This window comes from Callospermophilus lateralis, chromosome 18 (assembly GCF_048772815.1).
Source record: "Callospermophilus lateralis isolate mCalLat2 chromosome 18, mCalLat2.hap1, whole genome shotgun sequence".
Taxonomy (NCBI): Eukaryota; Metazoa; Chordata; class Mammalia; order Rodentia; family Sciuridae; genus Callospermophilus; species Callospermophilus lateralis.
This window is the reverse complement of record NC_135322.1, coordinates 48,217,425-48,237,524: the sequence shown is the minus strand read 5'-3', so window position 1 is coordinate 48,237,524 and position 20,100 is coordinate 48,217,425. Positions and strand designations below refer to the sequence as shown.

Sequence of the window (20,100 nt, the reverse complement as noted above, 5' to 3'; positions counted from 1 at the left end):
TGCCTCTTGCTCCACCCTGCCCGTGGGGGAGGCTGGACTCTATACCTCACAGGAGGCTTCTGAACTCTAGTAACATTTCCTCTGAGCCACTGGCGCCAGGCTGGCCTCAGCAGGGCCCAGGGAGTCTGTGCTGGGCTAGCTCATCTCGGGCCTGCTGACCCTAGCATCCAAGGGCCCTGCCTCTGTCCCAGGAGGAAGTGACCTCCCAGGGTCCCGGAGTCGGGGTGGATCCTAGATGCAGGTGTTATGTTTTGGGGGAGCCCTGCCTCCTCTAGGCCTCAGCTTCTCGGCCACCAATGAGGGGGTCTAGCTGGAGGACTCTGGTGCCTTGGAAGTAGGGTGCTCCAGGCAGGAGGAAGGCGGTGGACAAAGGATCGGAGGAGGGAGGGGGAGGCTGGAAGTCCTGGCCAGGAAGCTGTCCTGACTCAGGGAGGCAGCGGGCAGATGTCGCAGCTGCTGCATCCCCAGCCCCACGCCCGGCAGCCCCCCAGGGCTCTAAGGGCCATTTCCTTCCTCCCAGAAAGAAACAGCAAATCTTGGTTCTTTCTGCCTCCCTCATGTGAGAAGTGACTCTAAAACGCAAAAACAAAACAAACAAGTGAAATCAGGAAACAGCAGGAGAGAGTTCTCAGGCCTCCGGGCAGGACAGGATGAGTCTTGCTCAGTGTGGCATCTGTGCTTCTAGGCACTGGGGACAGGACTCTGGGTGAGGGGTGTCTGACTGAGACTGAATCCAGGGAAAACTTTGGGGAGGTTTTGGATTTTTTTTGGTGCTGGGGATGGAACTCAGGGCTTCCTGCATGCCAAGCAAGCACTTTACCACGGATACACCCCCAGCCCACTCGGAAAGCTATGTGAGCCCACGTCTGAGGGTCAGCTTTAGGGATGGCAGAAGGAGGAAGAGAATATTAGGCAGAAGCACCGACAGGTGCAAAGGCCCTGAGGTGAGACACAGTTAATGTACCTGAGGAACCAAGGAGTACCCAGGGTCAGAGGAAATGAGCAATAGGGGCTGGGCACAGGAGAGGTGGCCAGATCTGCGTAATAGGCTGAATGACTGCCTCACCCCCAAGGGTCCGCGTCTTATTCCCTGGGATATTACCTGACATGGCAAAAAGGGACTTTCGGCAGACCCTTATTGGACCCCAATAATCATATCATCCTTGAGGGGGAAGGCAGAGGGCCAGAGTCAGAAAAAAAAAGACAAAGTAATGACAGGAGGCTTGATGTGAGGGGAGCCACCAGCCAAGGAAGGCCAGTGGCCCCTGGGGGCTGGAAGAGGCGGGGCAGGGATTCCCTTGGGCCTCCAAGGGGACCACAGCACTGACTTCAGCCCACTGAGCCCCATTTCAGCCTTCTGAGCCGCAGAACGGGGAGTTCACCAATCAATGAGCTCGTGTTGCTTTAGGCCCTAGATTTGTGGCAGGTTGTCCCTGCAGCCTTGAGGGGGGGTCTTTTCCCACTCCTGGGCCTCAGCTTCCAATCACTTGCTGGGGGGACATGCATGCTCTTCTGCTTTCCCTTCCGTCCCTGCCAGATCCCACCCTGCCCCACCAGCCTCTGCTCTGGGTCTTGGGGGCTGCCCTGGGCTCCTGTCTCTCAGCTCTGCGTCATGAGGCCTGCTCTGGGCTTGCGTCCTTGGCCTCTGGTTATTTGGTCAGGAGCTGCTCCCGCAGGCCCTCCAAGGACCAGAGGAGGGATGTGGACAATTTCTTCCCTGCTCCTCTCCGCTCTGGCTCCTGTTTTTAGCTGTGGTCACATCGCTCCATGATGCCAGCTGCTGGCGGGCAGCCCCTGGGTCCTCCCTCTGTCCCTCTGGTCCTGAGACACTAACAGCTTCCCCTGTCTCTGGCCTCTGGGTGCCTCCACATCCCGCTTGGCCCTGTACCCAGTTCCGGCTCTCCTTTCACAAAGTCTCTTTGTGGGACCCCAGGTTTTCTGACGGGGCTCCGACAGAGGACAGGTCATGGTTTTCTTTATTTATCACCCAAATTAATAGATGACTCCACGAGACCTCAATAAAGCCAAGTCCACTGGCCCCGGGCTCTGACCACATGGTTCACGTGGGGCATTAACTCCTCAGTGGGCCAAGGAGTTAAAGTTCTTGGGGGGAGTAGAGAAGCCCTCTGCATTCTATTCTGTGTCCGTCAAAGGCCCAACGGTGAGCCCTGAAAGAAAGGCCTTGGTCCACACGGGTCAACTTCAAGCTCCTCCCAGTCAACTATATCAGTATGTCCCTTGTCAAGGGAGGGGAAGACCCTGGCGATGAGGGCTTTTAGGAGATGGGATCGTGTAATTATCCCCACGTGACACTGAAGAGTTGGACACTCTGAAACAGTGTTTTCTTGTCTGACATCCCTGAGAACCTCCCCCAAGGCACATTATCTCACTAATATCTTGCAACAACCTTTGATGTAGTTGTCAACCATCCAATTTTGCAGGAAGAAGGAGGCTCAGAAAGGTGGAGTGAGCCAACCCAGGTCACACAGTAGCAAGAGATGGAGCCAGAATTTGAACCTGCCCTCAATGGTGCATCATGCCCCCCTTTCTCTCTCTCTCTCTCCCTCTCTCTCTCTCTCTCTCTGCAGTGACACTCACATGGAATATTAATAAACCACTTCCAGTGCTTGGCTTTCAGAGGCACCACCTCATTTAGTTTTTGCAGTATCCCCAGTCTCCTGAAGAGGTAGGAATTGTCATTCCCATTTCACAAAATAAGAGCCAGAGGCTCAGAGACAGACAGCTTATCAGTGGTAGACCTGGACCTCTCTGCCCAATCTGTCTTTTTCTAAACCCTGGGTTCCTTCTACACACAATCTCAGAGGAACCCGAGGGAACTCATCATCTGAAAAATCACACTCCACTTCTTTGTGATTTTTGCTTTTGTGTTAGAAATCTGGCCACCAAAACAGGGCCAAGGGGAAGGGTTTTGTAGACAATCACTCATCCTCCTCCTGCCCATGGAGAGGAAGGCAGGCGGGTCAGATTGGCCGTGGCCACAGCCGGAAACAGAGTGTTCCTGGGCTGCAGTTTGGAGGTGTGGCCAGCAGACAGTTGGGGTCAGGCTTATTTTAGGCTTTTTGCTTTTAGCAAGCCCAGTCACGCCTCTTCTACGGTTCTCACCACTTTTTGGAGAGATTTTGGGTGTCTCTGGGCAGATTTGGGGACTGTGGACTTCCAGAGCACCTGAGGACCTTGGGCATGGTTTTGGGGCTGAGCAGTTCCTGGCTGAGCAGTCTGGGAACCTGCCTGAGCTCAGGATAGGTGGAGAGGGGGTCTTTTGGCAACTCAGCTGTGGGTACTGGACACCCAGAGGCCAGGGCCCTGCCCATGTCCCTGTCATCCTGAATCTGTGCTGATGTCATCTCTGAAGCCATGTTAGTTTTGTAAGCCATTCCAAATGGATGAAGGGGACCCCTTTGTGGCACATACTAGGAGAGAGGGACTTAGAAAGCTGTGACAGGGAATGGGGGAGGGCCCAGTGGGTGAAGCCTAGTCCATGGAGGGAGCCCTGCCTCTGTCACTCATCCCCATGAGGCTCAGGAAAAGTCCCCTTTGGTCCTTCTCTTGGTGGCCCTATCCATCTCAGGGCTTGTTTTGCAGTGGGCTCAGCTCCATGCTCTCTAAATCATACGCCGGAAGGAGGGGAGGGGACATGGCTGAAGAGGGGAACTGTTGGGTAGGGAGGGGCTGAGCCTTCTCTTGGGATTCCCCGGGCCCTCTGCCTTTGCGGTTAAGTAGATGGTAGGAAATTTGGACCCAATTGGGAGCCCATGGGTGGGGCCCTGAACAAAGGCCTAGGCTGGTTCTGCTTCTGACCACAGGGCAGAGCCCTACCCCTCCATCTGAGCAGAGCCCACTCAAGTTTTAGATTTCAGGGGCCAAGTCTGGGCTTTGGGGTGATGTTGAACAGGTCTCTGGGGCTGTGTGGAGGAAGGCTCCAGGTCAGATGCACTTGCAGCATCCTCAGGCCACACAGACCCCCAGACCTCACAGACGCCTGCATGAGGACAGAGCCCTGGGCACAGACACTGCCCACGCTGTCTGAGACCCTCTGCTCCTTCCCCGCACACGGCCTTCAGCCAGGATGGGATCTAGCAGCCGAGCCCGGCTCCAGGGACAACCTCTGGAGAAGGACGGAATGCTAGTCCCAGCCCAGCCTCCCACCGGCTCTGGACTCCAGCCCAGAGGCCCTGGGTCAGGGATGAGGGTCAGGGCGGTGGGAGGGGATGGCCCAAAATACGCAGGGGGTGTGCTTGCAGGCAGGGTGCCTGGAGCCCCAGCTCCGTGGGTGGCCTTGGAGGCTCTCTATCACCCGCTTGTCCCACTCCACGAGCCTCTGTCTAGGACAGAGCGGGACCCACTGATCCACAAACTCCCCCAGAGACCCCCACACTATCTGCTCAAATGCTGGCACTTACAGCTGGGCCTTGGGAGCTGCCCATATTGGGAGGACAGAGGCCAAGGCCCTGGGAGCCTTGGGGACAGGGTGAGGCCCCACAGCTATGAGCTGGCTTTTGGTGCTTTCCTTTGTTTGTGGCTCAGCTCAATCCGGGGCCTCCTCCTGGGGGGCCCAGACTGCTCCTCTCCTTGCAGAGTTCTGCCAACAGCCTCCCTGTCTAAACTGGACCCCTGCAGGTTGAAGTCCAGCCCCTGAGCCAGTCTTCAAGGACCAGCACGGAGCGTCGCCTGCCCACCCCTCCAGCTCTCCTCTCTTCCGCCCTTCTGCCCCTACCAGCCACGAGGAGAATGAGAAGTCTCTGGAATGCACGATGCTCTTCCGGTCACCAGCAGGGTTTTCACACAGGGGCCTGGAATGCCCTTTGTCCTCTGGGTGATGGTTTAATATTTTCCAAGCCCAGTCTCCCCTCTCCTTGGTCTTCCGTTGGCCACCAGGATGGCCTAGGCCTTCTGGACTGAGTGTCTCTGCCCAAACAATTTCTGGGTCCAGGTCTCTACTTCCTTCTAGCATCCAAGTATGAGAACTCAAGGGCCCAGACCTGGGGGTGTCAAAGTCCCCCTCCATGGCTGTCAGTCTGGCTCAGTCTCCAGTTCTGGTCTTGCTACTGATTCCCTTGCCGCTTCCAGGATTTAGAAACCAATCTCCTGAGTTGGGGGCCTCTTGAGGTAGGACTGGCAAGACAGAATTCAGAGGTGACCTCTCACCTCTGCCCTCACCCATGGCAGACATCACCAATCAATCAAAATATTCATAACCACCAAACTTGAACTCAGTCCCTGAATCCTCAGTGCAATCTGTGAGGGAGGGATTACCAAACAACCAGAACTAATTTATGATTTGAAACAAATTGGCAGCCTGGCCCGTGGGTTTCTGGGCTCCGGGTCATCGGTGCCATCTTCCTGTCCTAAGGAGACAGGAAGGAGCTTCGTGCATCTGCCTGTCTGAACCTGCCTGACTGCTCACGAGCTGTGCCACCTTGGGCCCATCCCTTGCTCTCTCTGAGCCTCAGCTTCCTCATCTGCAATGGAGGCAACAGTAGCGGCCCTCCCTGGTTGGGAGAATAAGTCAGGTCACAGGTGTAAGCCCAGCACACAGTAGGTGCTCAATCAGTGAATGTGTGTGTCTTGACGGCCATCTGCCCACCCATTTGGTCTGGCAGCTGTGGCTTGGACTGCCGGCTAGCCCCCGACCTCATTTCCTGCTTCTGCCCCCCTCGTTCCTCTCCAGAAGGAAATCACATTCGGCAGGGCCCAGCCAGCGGGTCTGTGTTCCCGCCGGGGTCTGATAAGCTGGAGGTGCCTGCGTAAGGTTCAGGACTAGCTCTGCCCTGGAGAGATGGGGAGACTGAGGCAAAGGGAGGGCGATGTCCGAGGCCTCCCTGGCATCTCGGGCTCCGGCTCTTCCTCCAGGAACCCTCTGTGGACTTCTCCACCCAACACCCCAGGGTTCTCCGCATCTTTCCAGGCAGAAGCAAGTTCCTGCATGCAGAGCCCATCTCCTAGAACATTCTTTCCCCAGGGTCGCTGTTCTCCTGGCTGGTTCTTGGGCCTGCTTCTTCCTCTCTGAGCTTCACTGTGGGCTGTAATCGGTATGGGGCCCAAAGGACTGTCCTCATCAATGTTCTGCTTTTACTTTGTACTAGCTGTGTGACCTTGGATTGATCTCATGATCTCTCTGGGCCTCAGTGATCCCATATATCAAATGGAAATTCACGTAGCCTCACGTGAGAAGAGGGGCTACGGAGGGGTGGTGGAGGTAACAGGTATGGGTCCATGTGAGGACAGGGCCTGAGATTTTTTCCTAGAGTGGTGGCCACAGTGTCCACTGCTTGTCCCTAAGGCAGCAGTGGAAGTGTGAGTCATCTAACTTTGGAAGAAAATGAGTGTAGCCCCTTCTGGCTTCCTGCCCCATGTCCGGCCCTTGTTTAGCTTCACAATGGTTGGGTCTGAGGCTGTAGGGTGGCAGCTTAACCCCTTTGGGGCTGGCAGACACCTCCCCTAACTTTCGGCACTGTGATCTAGAGCTGGTAGGGCTGCTGGGGGTGGCTCCTGGGCTCCTGGTGGGGGGTACCCTCTGACCTTCAGCCTGGGGCCCACAGATGGCTAGACTCGGCCAGACAGGGGAGGAGCCTGTGGCTGCCCCCACTGAGGATGAGCCAGGGCTCCTGGGCCTCAGGCCACTGGTCCTCTTGCTGCTTGGCCTCTACTCCCTGCTCCCCAGGCCCTCTGAGCTGCCCAGACATCCCTCCTCCTGGGATGCCTTTCATCTCCTGTCAGAATCCCACCACCCAGGGCCAGGGGGGCATGGAGTAGGTGCCCAGAGGTGCTTGCCACCCCTCCCCCTCCCACCCCCGGGGGCTGACCCCTTGCAGCCGGAGATAGAGTGGGATGGGGGGCTTGGTGCAATGCCTTGGAGTCACAACATTATGCCTTCAAAGCCACCAACGGCTGGAGGGTGGCGGGTGAGTTCAGCCTCACCAAGGTCCTCCCAGATCCCCTACTATGAGCCATTTCCGAGGCCAAATGTGAGCATCTCAAGTAAATGACCAAGAAAAAGACGGTTTTCCCCGTTTACACCTGAGAATCCTGAGGTGGGGGGAGCCACAGGTGCTGGAGAGAGCCTGGGCTCTGCAGGCCAAGATCTCGGCTCAGATCTCACCCCCGCCCCCACCCCAGCTCTCCAGATCTCCTGGGCTTCACCAGATGTGAGGAAAGAATCTGCCCCCTGGGACCGCTCCTGGGCAAATAGAGAATCCAATTGCTCAAGAGCTTTCGAGGCGCATCATTTCTAGTTCTTAAAATAAATGGCAGAGACCCACTAGCCCCATCGCCCAGACAAGCAGACTGAGGTTTGGAGACTGGGTAAGGTCTCCAAGGTAACACAGGAGCGGCCAAGCTGGAGTCTGTTCCCACGGTGGGTGAACATCTCCAAGCCTCCGAACCCCCACCCTGGCTGAGCTCCAGCCCTCATGGCTGGCCATCTGGGGGGCTTCCCCCGAGATCTGGGGCCATTGGCTCCTGATCTCTAGGCTTTGGTATCTGGGTGTTGGGGAGGAAGAGTATCAATGAAAGCCAGTAGGTCTGGGTTCATGCTGAGGGTCTGCTTTTGGGGGAACCAAGCCCTACTCCCCCTCAGCCCCGAGACATCCACTTGTGCTCATGGCCCCACCACTGGACGCACCTTGCCCAGCCCTGTCTTGACCCCAGAGGAGACCCAGTCCTCCCAGGAAGGGCTGCTCCCCACTGGTCACCCCACAGTCCCATTCTATAGACAAGGAAACCAGGACCCACCCCCCGCCAGGGCACACACCTGGGTCAGAGGTGGAGAAGATCCAGCGTCCCCACTCACCGTGCCTGTGGGCTGAGAGCTCTCTCTGTTCTGTCTGGCTGTCTGTCCAAGGCCGAGTGAGGAGCTCTGCTGACTGCCTCGAGGGCAGCCACACCCAGCCAGCAAGGGAGGCCTAGCCACCGCCCCTCAGGTTTTCCAGCTGGCCCTGGCCCACTTCCCCCCGGGATGGTTTCCTGTTATTGTTCTTTTGTGAGGGCCAGGCTGCCTGCAGATAGGCAGGCCCCACGGTGGGCGGCTGCTTTGGCCCAGCGAGAGTGTCCCCACAGAGACCTGGCCCTGGCCCCACTCGGGATGCTAAACTCGGAGCCCAGATCCAGGCCTCAGCTCTGGACCTCTGAGCCCAGCACCTGCTAAGGGCCTGGCCTGGACCAGCACACAGATTCCCTCTTTGGGGCCCCAAAGGCAGGGGCTGTCATTGCCATTTACAGCCTGGGAAGCGGAGGCTCTGTGGATCTGAGCTGCTCGTCTGTCCAGCCGGAGGGAGAGCAGTGATCCAGAGCCCAGCCGCGGTCCACCTCGCCCACAGCTGGGTTTCCCATAACTCTGTGACACTGTGGTGACGCCATAGCCTATGTGGTGGGTCCCTGAGGGGACTTCAGAGGTCTCAGGGTGGGGCAAGTGAGAGACAGAAACAGACAGCAGCTCTGGGCACAGGAGGACCAGGTCGCCTTCCCTCTGGGAGCAGTGCGTGTGTGTATTCGAGTCTGAGGCACCAGTCTGGGTCTATGGGGGCCATCTGGGTCCAGAAATATTAGGTGAAGTCATGAGTCCTGGCTCTGCTTCTGATAGGACTGTGGCCCAGTCATGTTCCTGCAGAGCCTTGATTTCCTCATCCGTACCTTATCTGCATGGGAATAATTGTGACCTAAAGGGTCAAAGATAGACAGAGTACCCCAGAACCAAGAGGCTGGAGGAGGTGAGGACCCAAATTCTGTGCATCATGAGAACCACAGAGGGAGCTTTAAAAACTGGAGAGACCTGGGCCCACCCAGGACCCACTGACTTGGAATCCCCCCAGGGCGAAATTGGAAACTCTGTCCTTAGAGAGCTGCCCTGGTTTTCAGCGGGGCCCACTAGAGGGCGCCCTGCTCAGGAGCAGTCAGCAATCAGAGATGGGGAAGGGGTTTGAAGAAGCCTTTAGGGAGAAGAGGAGATAAAGGTCTCTCCGTGTTGGACAGGTTGAATCAGAGGTGCTTACGGGATACCTGAGTGGAGCTGGGGGGTTAGTACCTGGGGATGGAGTCAGATCTGGTTTGGGGATGAGGCTGGCAAGCCAGAAGTTTATGGCTGAACCTTAAGTCCATGAGAATGAAGGTGCTTACAGGGAAGGAGGCCCAAAGAAGAGGGTCCAGTTAGAGGGAGGCCGTGAAAGCCAGCAGAGGACAGAGGGGTGGTCAGCAGGGTCAGGCTGCAGCAGCAGAGACTTGCTGCTGGATTTGGAAAATGAGGTCACTGACTTTGACAGAGCAGGTTAAACAGAAAAGAGTGAACGAGAGCAGAGCGATTGGAGGGGTGACAGAGGGGGGCCAGGAAGAGGAGCCACAGTGATGATTTCTCTCTTCCCAAGTTTCGCAGTGAACAGGAGCAGGGGCGTGTGTTCTTAAAAGCTTGGTGGCATGTTTGTGTCCTGAGGGAGTGTCCCGCAGTTACTGGTGTGAGCAGGGCCACCTGCTGGCAGCAGAACAGTCCTTGGGGTGGGTTGAGCCCCAGTGCCGTCCATCACAGCGTACTAGATGACAAACAGCGGCTCAGTGGCTCCCTTCTGCCTCCTCCGGCCTGCGAGATTCAGGCCTGGCCAGCGCATTATTCCCTGGTGCTCCTGCCCTGTCCCCCCTCACAGACTGCCTGCCCTCCTGGCCTACGTGCTCACGGGAACTCGCTGGCCTGGGCACCACTTCCTGCTGCGTCTCAGACTTGGCACTGGTGGCCGATGGGGACAGGCCCTGTTCTGGCAGCATCTGCCAATTCCCTTTGTCTTCCCAGTCCTTGTGGAAGTTGGCTCTGCCCTGAACGCCGCTGTTCCTGAGATCCGTAAACAAGGGAATGGCCGGCCAGGCACGTGCCCTGGGCGTGGGCTCTGGGGTGGGCATTGAGGCCAACAGAGCAGAGGAAGTTCAGCCCCAGGAGGGGAGACTAGAGCCCCCCCCACCCCGGTCCCCCGAGGGTCTCATCCCTGATCTCTTGGCACCGCCTGGCCCTGCTCCAGCCCATCCAGAGGAGACAGGAGGAGGGTCCAGGGGCAGGAAGTGCCATCGGGAGCAAAGGGCAGTGTGGGCCATGGCTGGCAGGAAGCGGGATGGTCTGCAAGACCAGATTAGCAGCCCGAGGAGGAAGCGGGGCTGGGGCTCGGGGTGGAGTGGAAGAATGAGGCAGGGGAAACCCACCGGGCCTCTGCCGGGATGAAGGCTGGCCAGGGAGGGGTCCCAGGGTAGAAAACTCCAGACCGGCAGCCCCAGGGCCTGATCAGGTCCTCCTGTGGCCAGTCGAGGCCTGCGTGACCCCGGGCAACCACTTTACCTCCCTGAGTTTTTCCCTCATCTCCGTAATGGGAGGAGGAGCTTGGCAGGGCTGTCTGGAGGATCAAAGGGACAGAGGGAATAAACAGAGGTCACAGGTCTACCTAAGGCCTGTTTCTCTTCAAGCATCTGCCTTGGAATCACTTGGGTGGGCAAAGGGACTTGCCCCAGGCTGATGGAAGCAGAAGGGCTGGTGGAGGAGGCTCCCTAGGTTATGGAGGACCAGGGAAGGCCAGGCCAGGAGTCAGGTATGCCCCGAGATCTCAGAACTTGTTGGTATGGAATGGAAATTCACAGCCCACCTCGTCTCCAGAGGCTATCTCCTTGCCAGTCCTGCTTTCTTGTCCCTCTACAGCCTTGCAGGTAACGCTGAGCATAGTAGTTGCTCATTCAACAAAGATCGCCTTTCCTTCTGCTCCTCAGCATGGGACATCCAAGGTCTGGGCAGGTAGATCTGCGCTCCAGGGCAGGCGGCATGCTGCACCCCCCTTTGTCCCTCCTCCTTTGCTTGCACAGGGCCCCTCCACCTCCCTCCTCAGATCTCTCCTCCTCTGCGCTTCCAGAGCACAGGCACCCATCAACTCGCACCTGCTGCCCCGCCTCCCGTCCCACCTGGGTGGGTCTTGTTTGTGTGCCGGTCCCTGCAGTGTGGACATGTTTCAATGTGGAATGGAAACTGTGTGCTCCCTAGTTCACGCCTCGCCCACAGTGGGAACATCTGCAGCTTCCCCAGGGCTTCCTAGGGACTGGGGACTCTACGTCTGCTCTGCACCTGCCCTGGCTGCAGCTCTCAGCAGAGCGGGCTCAGAGAGGCCCCTCTTCACGCCCACCTGCTCTGCCCACCCTGGCCCTGCGTGCACCGCCTGGAATCACACTGTCCCTTCTTGCTGTGGCTAGCATGCTTGCAGCCGCTCTATTTGAAGCACCTACTATGTGCCTCCCTGCCCCAGACTCTGTACTTATCTCTAAGGCTCACGGTGGCCTAAAGGGGGGTTATGTATCTGCCCATTTCACAGCATTAAGTAACTAGCTCAGTCAGTGTCCAACTGACCAGTTCAAACCAGGTGTACATGTGTCTGCTGAGCCTTCTGGAATCCACTGGATCCAGCCTGGAACTGAGCGGTTCCAGCTTCTGCCTCCCAGCCTGCCCAGGCTGCCCTTGCCCCACAGATGCCCTCCCTCCCGTCCTTCCCGATGCCATTTGGCCACCCTCACCCTTCGGTGCCCTTCAGCTCCAACTCACCTCTGCTCCCTCAGCTTCCTATTCTTTAATGGGAACCCCCCCCCCCCCCGCCCTGCCTCTGGGGTATTTGTGCCACACTACGCCCCTCCCCCACCTGCCCCCCACTGTTCAGTTTCAAATCTCCTTGGGCCCTTCCCCCATTTCTCCTGCAACCATCTTCACAACAGTCTGGGGGTTTCCATTCCAGAAAGGCTGTGTCACCCACCTAACCAGCTCCACTGTGTCCCTCTCTCGCTCCGTTTGCTTTTGAGGCACCTCCCCTGAGCACCTACTCTGTGCCATCCCGTCCCAGGCTCTGAAGCTTTTGTGCTCAATGCCCACAGTTACCTTGGATTCCGGGAACCGAGGTCCTGATGCCTAAGTATGTTTGTGTCAAGGAAAAGGTGAGCCCTCAGGACAGATGGCCCGATAGCCAGGTGGACCCTCTGAGCAGAAACGATCACCCCACGATCAAACGGAGGCTGACCCAATGCAGGACCAGCCATCCCACTGGGAACCGAATCGCCCAGGAGTAGCGTCACAGAACCAGTCCTGAGATAGTGACCCACCAGGACACGTCTGACCAGGATGACCTCCTCTGCCAGCTGTGTAAACCCCCAGCCACACAAGCCCCCAACCCTTGCTTTTATTCCCCTTCAACACCTTAAAGTTTCTGCCAGTCCCGTGAAGACAGGTCTTTGGTCACTGTACCCCTGTATCTGTTCTTTCTGGTATGGCCAAAGCTCCCTTCCTGCCCTTGGTCTCTGCCCATTTCTTTGATTGGTATATTGGGATGAGTGGCTGAGCCAGGTCTGTTGGGACTGCTGGGCCCACAGCCTTCGCTCCAGGATCCTGGTAATATCCTGAAGAGGGAGCTGAGCTTCAGAGAGGCTGAGTAACTAACTTGCCCAAGGTCACACCGGAATAGTAGAGTCAGGGTTCTCACCCTCACCTCCCTGGTATTCCTGATAAACTGTGATTGTTTTAAGTGCATTTATTTTAAAAATACACTTGATGATACCCAGCTCTATGCAGGGCATGGGGACATAGAGATAACCCAGGTCATATCTTAACCCTTGTCTTCCATTCTAGTGGAAGAGATAGACATGCCCACATGAGCATGAGCCACATTGGGTGGGGCCAGGCTGGTGACAGAGGTGTGTGACCCATGCTAGGGATGCCCAGAGGAAGTGGCCTGGGTTTCCAAGCTGTTCTGAAATGATGGTCAGGAGCTCACCTAGCACAGACGGGGGAAGGGATCACAGGCAGAGGGACAGGCAGGTCACAGGCACAGAGAGAGACTGGCGGGCTGGGGGAGTGTGGAGGTGCTGGGGTGAGGGGCAGAGAGGGCTAGAGATAGGGCCAGGTGGGGTTGGGCCAGGGAGAGCACAGGCAGGAGGCTGCAAGCCCCGCAGGCGCCCAGGGTCAGCTTGTCCAGGCCACCAGGTCCTCTGTGGCCGCTGGTGTGGGTTGTGGTCAGGCCCTGGAACAACGCAGGCTGGGGCAGCACAGGACACCAGCTGAGGATGCAGCCAAGGAGCACAGCGTGGCCCCCAGGGCCAGGAAGGGGCCCAGAGCAGGAACTGCCTTCCTGACAGAGAACAATGCCTGTCTGCAGCGGGAGGGAGCCGGGCAGCGAGCGCTTTCCCAGATGGATCTCACTTTTCCCCACAGCATCCTCCCGGCTCTGGCTCTGGGCACTCAGGGAAGTGGAGCTGCAAATTCTGCCAAGTAGGAGCAGCTAGACCAGGAGGGTCCGGCGTGGTGCCCTGTGGGTGCCCGCTGGGGCACAGCTGCTTTTTCCATTTTGGTTCAACTGATCTTGAACCCATCACAGGTCCTTTGGTGCCTCAGTTTCCCCTGAGTGCCTTCCTCATGGGGATGTTGGAAGGAGAAATTGAGAAGATTCATGTAAAGTGTACAGAACAATTCCTGGTATACAGTAGGTGCTTAATACCCGTTGGTCATGAAAATGGTGCAGTAGAGGTTAACGGCAAGGCTACCTGCCAGTGTGTGAACACACCTGTGTGCAGGCTGTTTGGCGGCCTGGTGGTGACGCCATTGTGTTAGCACATGTATGGACCAGGCCAGGTGTCCCTGTGGTGTGACCATATGGGCGTTTTTGGTGCAAGAGTGAGCTGAGGGTGCTGCCAAGCTCAGGGAGGGCCAGGTCTTGGGCAGCTCCTTCCTCTTCCGTGATCTGGAGTCATCTGCCCATGTCACACCACCGACTAAGCCTCTTGTACCCTCATCTCCTGAAGAGAGCAAGGCTTGGCTCAGAGCAGCCCAGCAAGCTGGGCAGGGTGGAATGGAAGGGTAGGCCCGGATCTAGGCCTCTGGAAGCTGACACTTCCTATGTCAGGGCCTCCCAGTCCTTGCACCTTCTGTCAAGGCGTCCTGCAGAACAATGGTGGGGGCCTTGCCATTTGTGCAGCAGGAAGGCGGGTCAGGGGCCAGTCCACCTTGATGGGACAAACAGATCCAGCTCTGGCCCCGGGCTCAGCTGTGTACAGCAGGTTCCCACCAGGCAAGCCCAGGATGTCTGCCTCTTGCCCGCCCTCTTCTCCAGGCCATTTCTAGACCCATCAGCACACACTGCTCCCGGGGGCCGGAAGTGGGTCTTTTGAGCAAAAGCTAGGAAGGTTGAGTCAGCTGGTCCGGGGGTGGGGGGGGAGCTGCTAGGGAGATCCAATCTCGTCGACTGGTGGAGGTCTCCGGGAACCTCCAGCCTCACCCACCTTCATGCCACGGTGACTGTGAGGGAAACTACAGGCTCCACCAGTCAAAAGAAATCCTTCTACGCTCCTGTGCTAAGGCCCCAGATGCAGGCCATCTCTGTGTCTGCATGGAGCTGGCTCTTAGTCTGTTTGTAGTTCTAGCAAGCTTGGTTCTCCAGGGCAGAGGGCACAGTCTGGCATCAGTGAAGGGGAGCCGGGAGCCCTCATGCTGAATTTAGGCCTTGGCACAGGCTGCCAATCACTTTCCTTCTTTGTGACATGACTGGGACAGGCCATGTCCCGTTGAACTCATAGGTGTCCTGAGAGGCCACATAACAGATCTCTAAGTACTTTGTAAACCCTCCTTCTCCTCCTCCTTCAGGACTGCACTACTCCAACTGTCACCAAACCCAGGGGTCGAGACCACAGGGAAAGGGGCAGAATTTAAAGCAGGAGAGCAGCCTGGGGTGGGGGCCCAGCATGAGAGAGCCCAGGTGGTGGGAAAGAGCAGGCCGGGTGGTTGCCATCTTGCAGGAACTCAGGCCTCTCTGGAGGAAGAAGCTGGGCGTCTTTGTTCTGTGCAAATGACTTCTCTGAGTCTGGAGCTCTCTCTGACCCTCCTGACCCCTGGCTCTCAGGGTTGCCATCAGGGTTTCCATGCCTTGGGCTGAGACACCACCCTGAGAACAGCCCCCGGGACAGCCTGCACATCTGGGGAAGTAGCCTCCTGCTCACTCTCTGCTGGGCCAGACACCCACGTGATGGTCCTGATCTGAGCAAGGGTCGGCTGGGGGCCCAGCAGGGTCTGGAGTCTCGAGTTTTCCTGGGTGAACTCTGGGGGCCTCTGAGGTCCAGGGAAGCTTGATGGGGCGGTTTGCTGCTTTCTCTGCCCCAAGGGTCCGTCCTGCAAGGTCTTCAGCTCTGTCAGAGGACCCTGGTGGCCCTCTTTCATCTGGGTGGGGGGGTCATCCATAGCTTCACCCTATCCCAGCTCAATTCTCACCAACCTGCTGCTATTCCTGCCTTGGCGCTGCCATCTCTCTCTCCCTGGGGCAAGATCTAATCTCAGCCTAGTATTCAAGGCCCTGCTGCCCTCTGTGGACCCTCTACAACTGCAGGGCCTTGGCACATGCCACCCCTGGACATCTCACACAAATGGAGTCCCGGCGTGTGGCCTTTTGAGTCTGGCTGCCTGCACTTGACAGGGCGTTTTCAAGGTGGTCCAGGCCGTAGCAGGTGCCAGCGTTTCATTCCTTTCTGTGGCTGCGTAACGTCCAGTGTCTGGATGTACCACGTTTTGCTTACCCACCTGCTGGCTGATGGACGTTGGAGTTGGGTCTGCTTTTTTGCTACATAAACAAAGCTGCTCTGCACAAGTTTTTGTGTGAACATAACTTGAATTCTCTTGCACACACAGATCCAGGAATGGAATAGCCGGATGCTATGGTAGCTCCAGTGTTTGTCTTTCAGGGAACTGTCAAACTGTTGTCCGAAATAGCAGCACTGTTTGACCATTTTCCTGCACCCTCCAAACATATGTGATTACCTATCCTTTGGAGGATGTTCCTCTGAGTGGGGGTGATGTCCTACTTTGTTGTGGTTTTGATTTGCATTTCTCAAATAACTAATGCTGCTGAACATCTTTTCGTGCTTATGGACCATCTGTGTGTCTTCTTTGGGAAAATACCTGTTCAAATCACTTGTCCATTTTAAATTTTAATTGAATCATTTGCCTGTTTGTTGTTGCATTTTAAGAATTTTTGTGTGTCTTGGATATAAGCCTCTCATCGAATATATACTTTGCAAATGTTTTCTTCCAATTTCTGGGGTGTCTTTTTTTTTTTTTCTGGTACTGGAGATTGAACCCAGAGTCGCTTAACCACTGAGTCACAGCCGCAGCCCTTCTTTGAGACAGGCTCTCACTAAGTTGCTTAGGGCCTTGCTAAGTTGCTGAGGCTGTCCTCAAATTTGTGATCCTCCTGTCTCAGCCTCCTAAATCACTGGGATTACAGGCGTGTGCTGTCACACCTAGACTGGGCTGTCTTCTTTACTTTGTGATGGTGTCTTTGAAATACAAAAGCTTTTAGTTTTAATGAAGTCCAATTTATCTATTTTCAGTCTCTTTTGCTTTTGATATTATGGGGGGAAACAGAACTATCTGTCTTCCATCTTAGGTTCATGGTTGAGGGCCCTATAACAAAAGATAGATTAATAAGAGAAAAGCATTCACTTTGATTTAATATAATTTTAATGCGATGCAGGAGCCTTCAGAAATGAAGACCCCCAAGAAACAGGGAAACCTGTGTAATTTATGCTTAGGTTTGATGGAGAGTGGACATCTGGGGGAGCCATGATTGGTCAAGGGAGGTACAGTCTAAAGGCCATAAAATAAGGGGACTTAGCAAGGCCTGTGTGTTCAGACACTTTGGGGTCCCTGTGTCTCCAGAGATACGATGTTCTTTTTCTCTGGGATAAGCAGGGGATTTCTCCCCCACACGTTTTTTTTTTTTTTTTTATTGGTGCATTAGAGTTGTACATGGTGACAGGATTTGTGGTTACATGTTTGTACATGCACACAATATAACAATATATAATTTGTCCAGTATCAGGTGGGAGAAGGTCAGAGAGGGACCTTCCTGTTTCTGCTGATTTCTCCAATGCCAAGACGTTGTATTTGGGGGTCGTGTGTTCTGAACCTCACCACTATCAAACCTGAGAAGCCATGGCCTCATCTGAGGGATGTCCAGATGACGTTGGCGAATCGAAGAACGGAAAAACAAAAATCCACTCGGCTCCTTTGGGCCAGGCCCAATGGCTCCTGCTTCATGTTTGATGCCTGGCAGTTCACCCATCCCCCTTCTCTCCAGGACAGCTTCCCCAAGTGTGGCTTGATCAGTAGCATTAGCAGATCCTGCAGTCCCACTGGGAGGTGCTGAACAGCAACTCTGTGGGGAAGCCCAGAGATCTGTGTTATAAAGGTCACCCGCTGTTCTGATGCCCACTCAGCCTGGGGAGCCCTGGCCCTGAAGCAGAGATTCTCACCCCGGGTTGTACATCAGAGCCCCAACTCTGCCTGACCATCCCTAAGGATTAGAAGAGGAGAAGTCACATCTAGAGGTTCTGATTTAATTGGCAGGGGTGGGGGCTGGACTTCACTGTTTGTGCACCCAGGCTTCAGTCCCTTGCTTTAGGAGGCAGGTGTCACCCGATTATCAAAATGTGGAGGTGCAGAAGCACTGGGACATTAAAGGATATTCTCAGAAGATACAGCCAGGTAGAGGGAGGAATTCTGCTTTTCCATCTCCCCTTCCTCTCATCCTTTCCTTTGGGTTTAACCAGGAACCACATAAAAGTTTTCTTTGGAAAAGCAAATGGTTCCTGACATCGCCATCTAGTGGCCAGAAGTGAGAACTGACAAGCATCTTCGGGGCACACAAGGGGTCAGAGCCAAAGTGACTATTCAGTTTCTGGAACAGATATTTTTGGGAGACTTGGGTCTAATTTTCAAAAAAGCGTTCTTTAAGAAGGAAAGGGGGATTGTGGCAGGGTTCGTGGTTGAGGGCTGTGGATGGGAGCTCCCTCCTGGCTTTTGGAGTGGCAGGACAGATTGGGTCCCTGTAGGGACAGATGGAGAGTCACCCAGGCAGGACAGCCTGGCTCACCCTCAGGGGCTGCCAGACCTTTGTTTGCAACCTTGATTCAGTTAACAGACAGCCTGAGGGAGGCACTGGCTTTCAGACACCATGGGGAGAGGCATAGAATATTCTGGTTGCTCAGTCCCCCATGTTCTAAGCAGGTCCATTTTTGAGGAAAAGAGTCTTCTCTGGAGGCAGGTGGGGTGAGAAGGAGGGGGTGCTCCCTGCTCAGATGGGGGTGTAGGAATGGTTGAGGGAGGGGGACAGCCCCTTGGAGCTGGTGCCCAGGGTCTGGATAGGAGCACACAGAGCTGAATTGAAACTGGCTGCTGCTGTCCACTGTGCTGGCTCCTGGGGGCCAGACGAGAGCCCCAGGAAGTGTCTCAGGACTGCTATGCACGGGCTTCTCGCCAGGGCAGGGCATAGGAAAAAAGAAGGCCTTGGAGGAAAGTGGGGGTCACTGGAGATTATGAGTTCAGGGAGCTCCTAGGATAGAACTCTATAAAAATGATCTAGTAGACGGAACCGGTTTAAGGACTTGTGCCTTTGGAAGGTGAGCAGCCGTGTGCAAGTGATCACGAGAGGGTGTGTTGTCTTTTCACACTGATGCTGTTTTTGCTAAAACAGATGTGCTTTACCCACATCTGACTGCCAACTCCTTATTCCCAGACACATGTGGCATCCCAGGGGAGGCAAAAGTCCAAGGAACACAGTTTGGGGAACATTGACACAGAAGGAGGTGTCCATTGGTAAGCCACAGGGCTCTGTCCCAGGCCCATCTAGATCAGCATGACTCAGTCACCAATGGGATCAGCGGCTATGCAGAGCCTGCTGGGATGGGGAGCGGATGGGGCAGTGGGATCCAAAGGTTTTGAAAGGGTAAACAAGTGGTTTAGAATATTAACATGTAATGTTACAATTTTACAAGTGTGAGTTGAAGGCCCTGAACTTGGGCTCAACAAACAAATAAACAAACAAAAATGTCAAGATCAGCTGCCCCCAAATAGAAACAACAACAACAACAACAACAACAACAAAAACAAACAAACAAACAAACAAAAAAACAGGTGAGAGAAATGGAGGGAACTTGGTCATTGGCTGGAATAACAATAGCAATACTATTAATAAAAATAATGACAGGGAACATAGATGACCTTATTTGGCCTTCACAACAATGTGTCGGGTCGCTGTTTTTAGTGATCCCCACTCCACAGCTGAGGAGGTTTAGACTTGTAGAGGTGGGATCATTGTCAAGCCACTCACTGAGCATTATAAAGGGAGAGGTCCCCCAGGGCCTGCCAGCTCTGGCCTGGCTAGACCGTGACTGGAACACTCTCTGTCTTCCTTTCAGGATAGTGTGGGGTGCTAACGTGCCATAGAAGGCCAGGTAGGAAGTGGGCTCCCCGCCCTTGGGGGTGCTCAAGCAGGGGCTGGACCAGCCTGTCCTAGCGTTGCGATGATCCCTCATCAGATGGGAACTAGAAAAAACTACATTTATGGTTCTTCCTTCCTCTGCAATTCTATAGTTCTGCCGCAGTGACTTACAACTTTCAAAGTCAGGTTTATGATGCAGGAGAAGTGTAATTTTTGCACATGGAATGTATGTAGTATTTATGATACTTGGGGTTTCTCCTATGATAAACAGATACACTATGTTTATTCCCGAGTCCTAGGACTTGTGACAAATTTCAAATGACCATTTTAAGGATTACTTTCTGGCTGAGTATTAAGGTATTCATAGTTATGTGCTTATCCCTGGTACCTTCTTCCTTAATGAGGAAAGCAAGGCACAGAGAAGTCGAGAAGCTCACTCAGGTCACACAGCTAAGTCAGGTTTGTCTGCCTCTAAGTATATGAGACGTCCCTGAGCCTAGTGGCTTTCATATTACCCCGCCCAGGTCAATTTGTCACAGAATGGGTTTTCATAAAACAGGACACATGTTTGGATAAACGGGACCAACCCTTCCTTGCATGGCCTTGCCCTGTGCCTGGCTTGGCACCTGGAGGGTATTCAGAGATAAGCCTCCATCTCTTTTGTCCTCCTTGCGACACAGGTGCCACCGTGGGAACCCTGACTTCTGAAGGTCAAGGCTGCTCTCCCAGGGGGTCTCCAGCCTCCAGGTGCTTCCCAGGAATCCTCTCACCAAGAAGCGTCTTTTCAGCCAACCTTAGAATTTGGCTCTGGGCTTCTGAACTAAGC

The 20,100-nt window shown here is 55.1% G+C and overlaps 1 protein-coding gene across 5 annotated transcripts in view; it reads right to left on the bottom strand.

Annotated features, from left to right (window-relative positions):
• Positions 1-7,901, bottom strand: part of Cdh5 (cadherin 5) — a 36,080-nt gene extending 28,179 nt beyond the window's left edge. For 3 of the 5 annotated variants that reach the window (XM_076839539.2, XM_076839540.2, XM_076839541.2), the window contains exon 1: positions 7,772-7,901. The gene's annotated coding sequence lies outside the window, so the exon portion shown is untranslated. The remainder of the gene's footprint in view (positions 1-7,771) is intronic. The other 2 variants (XM_076839542.2, XM_076839543.2) reach the window with 1 other exon arrangement.
• Positions 7,902-20,100: the final 12,199 nt, after the last annotated feature.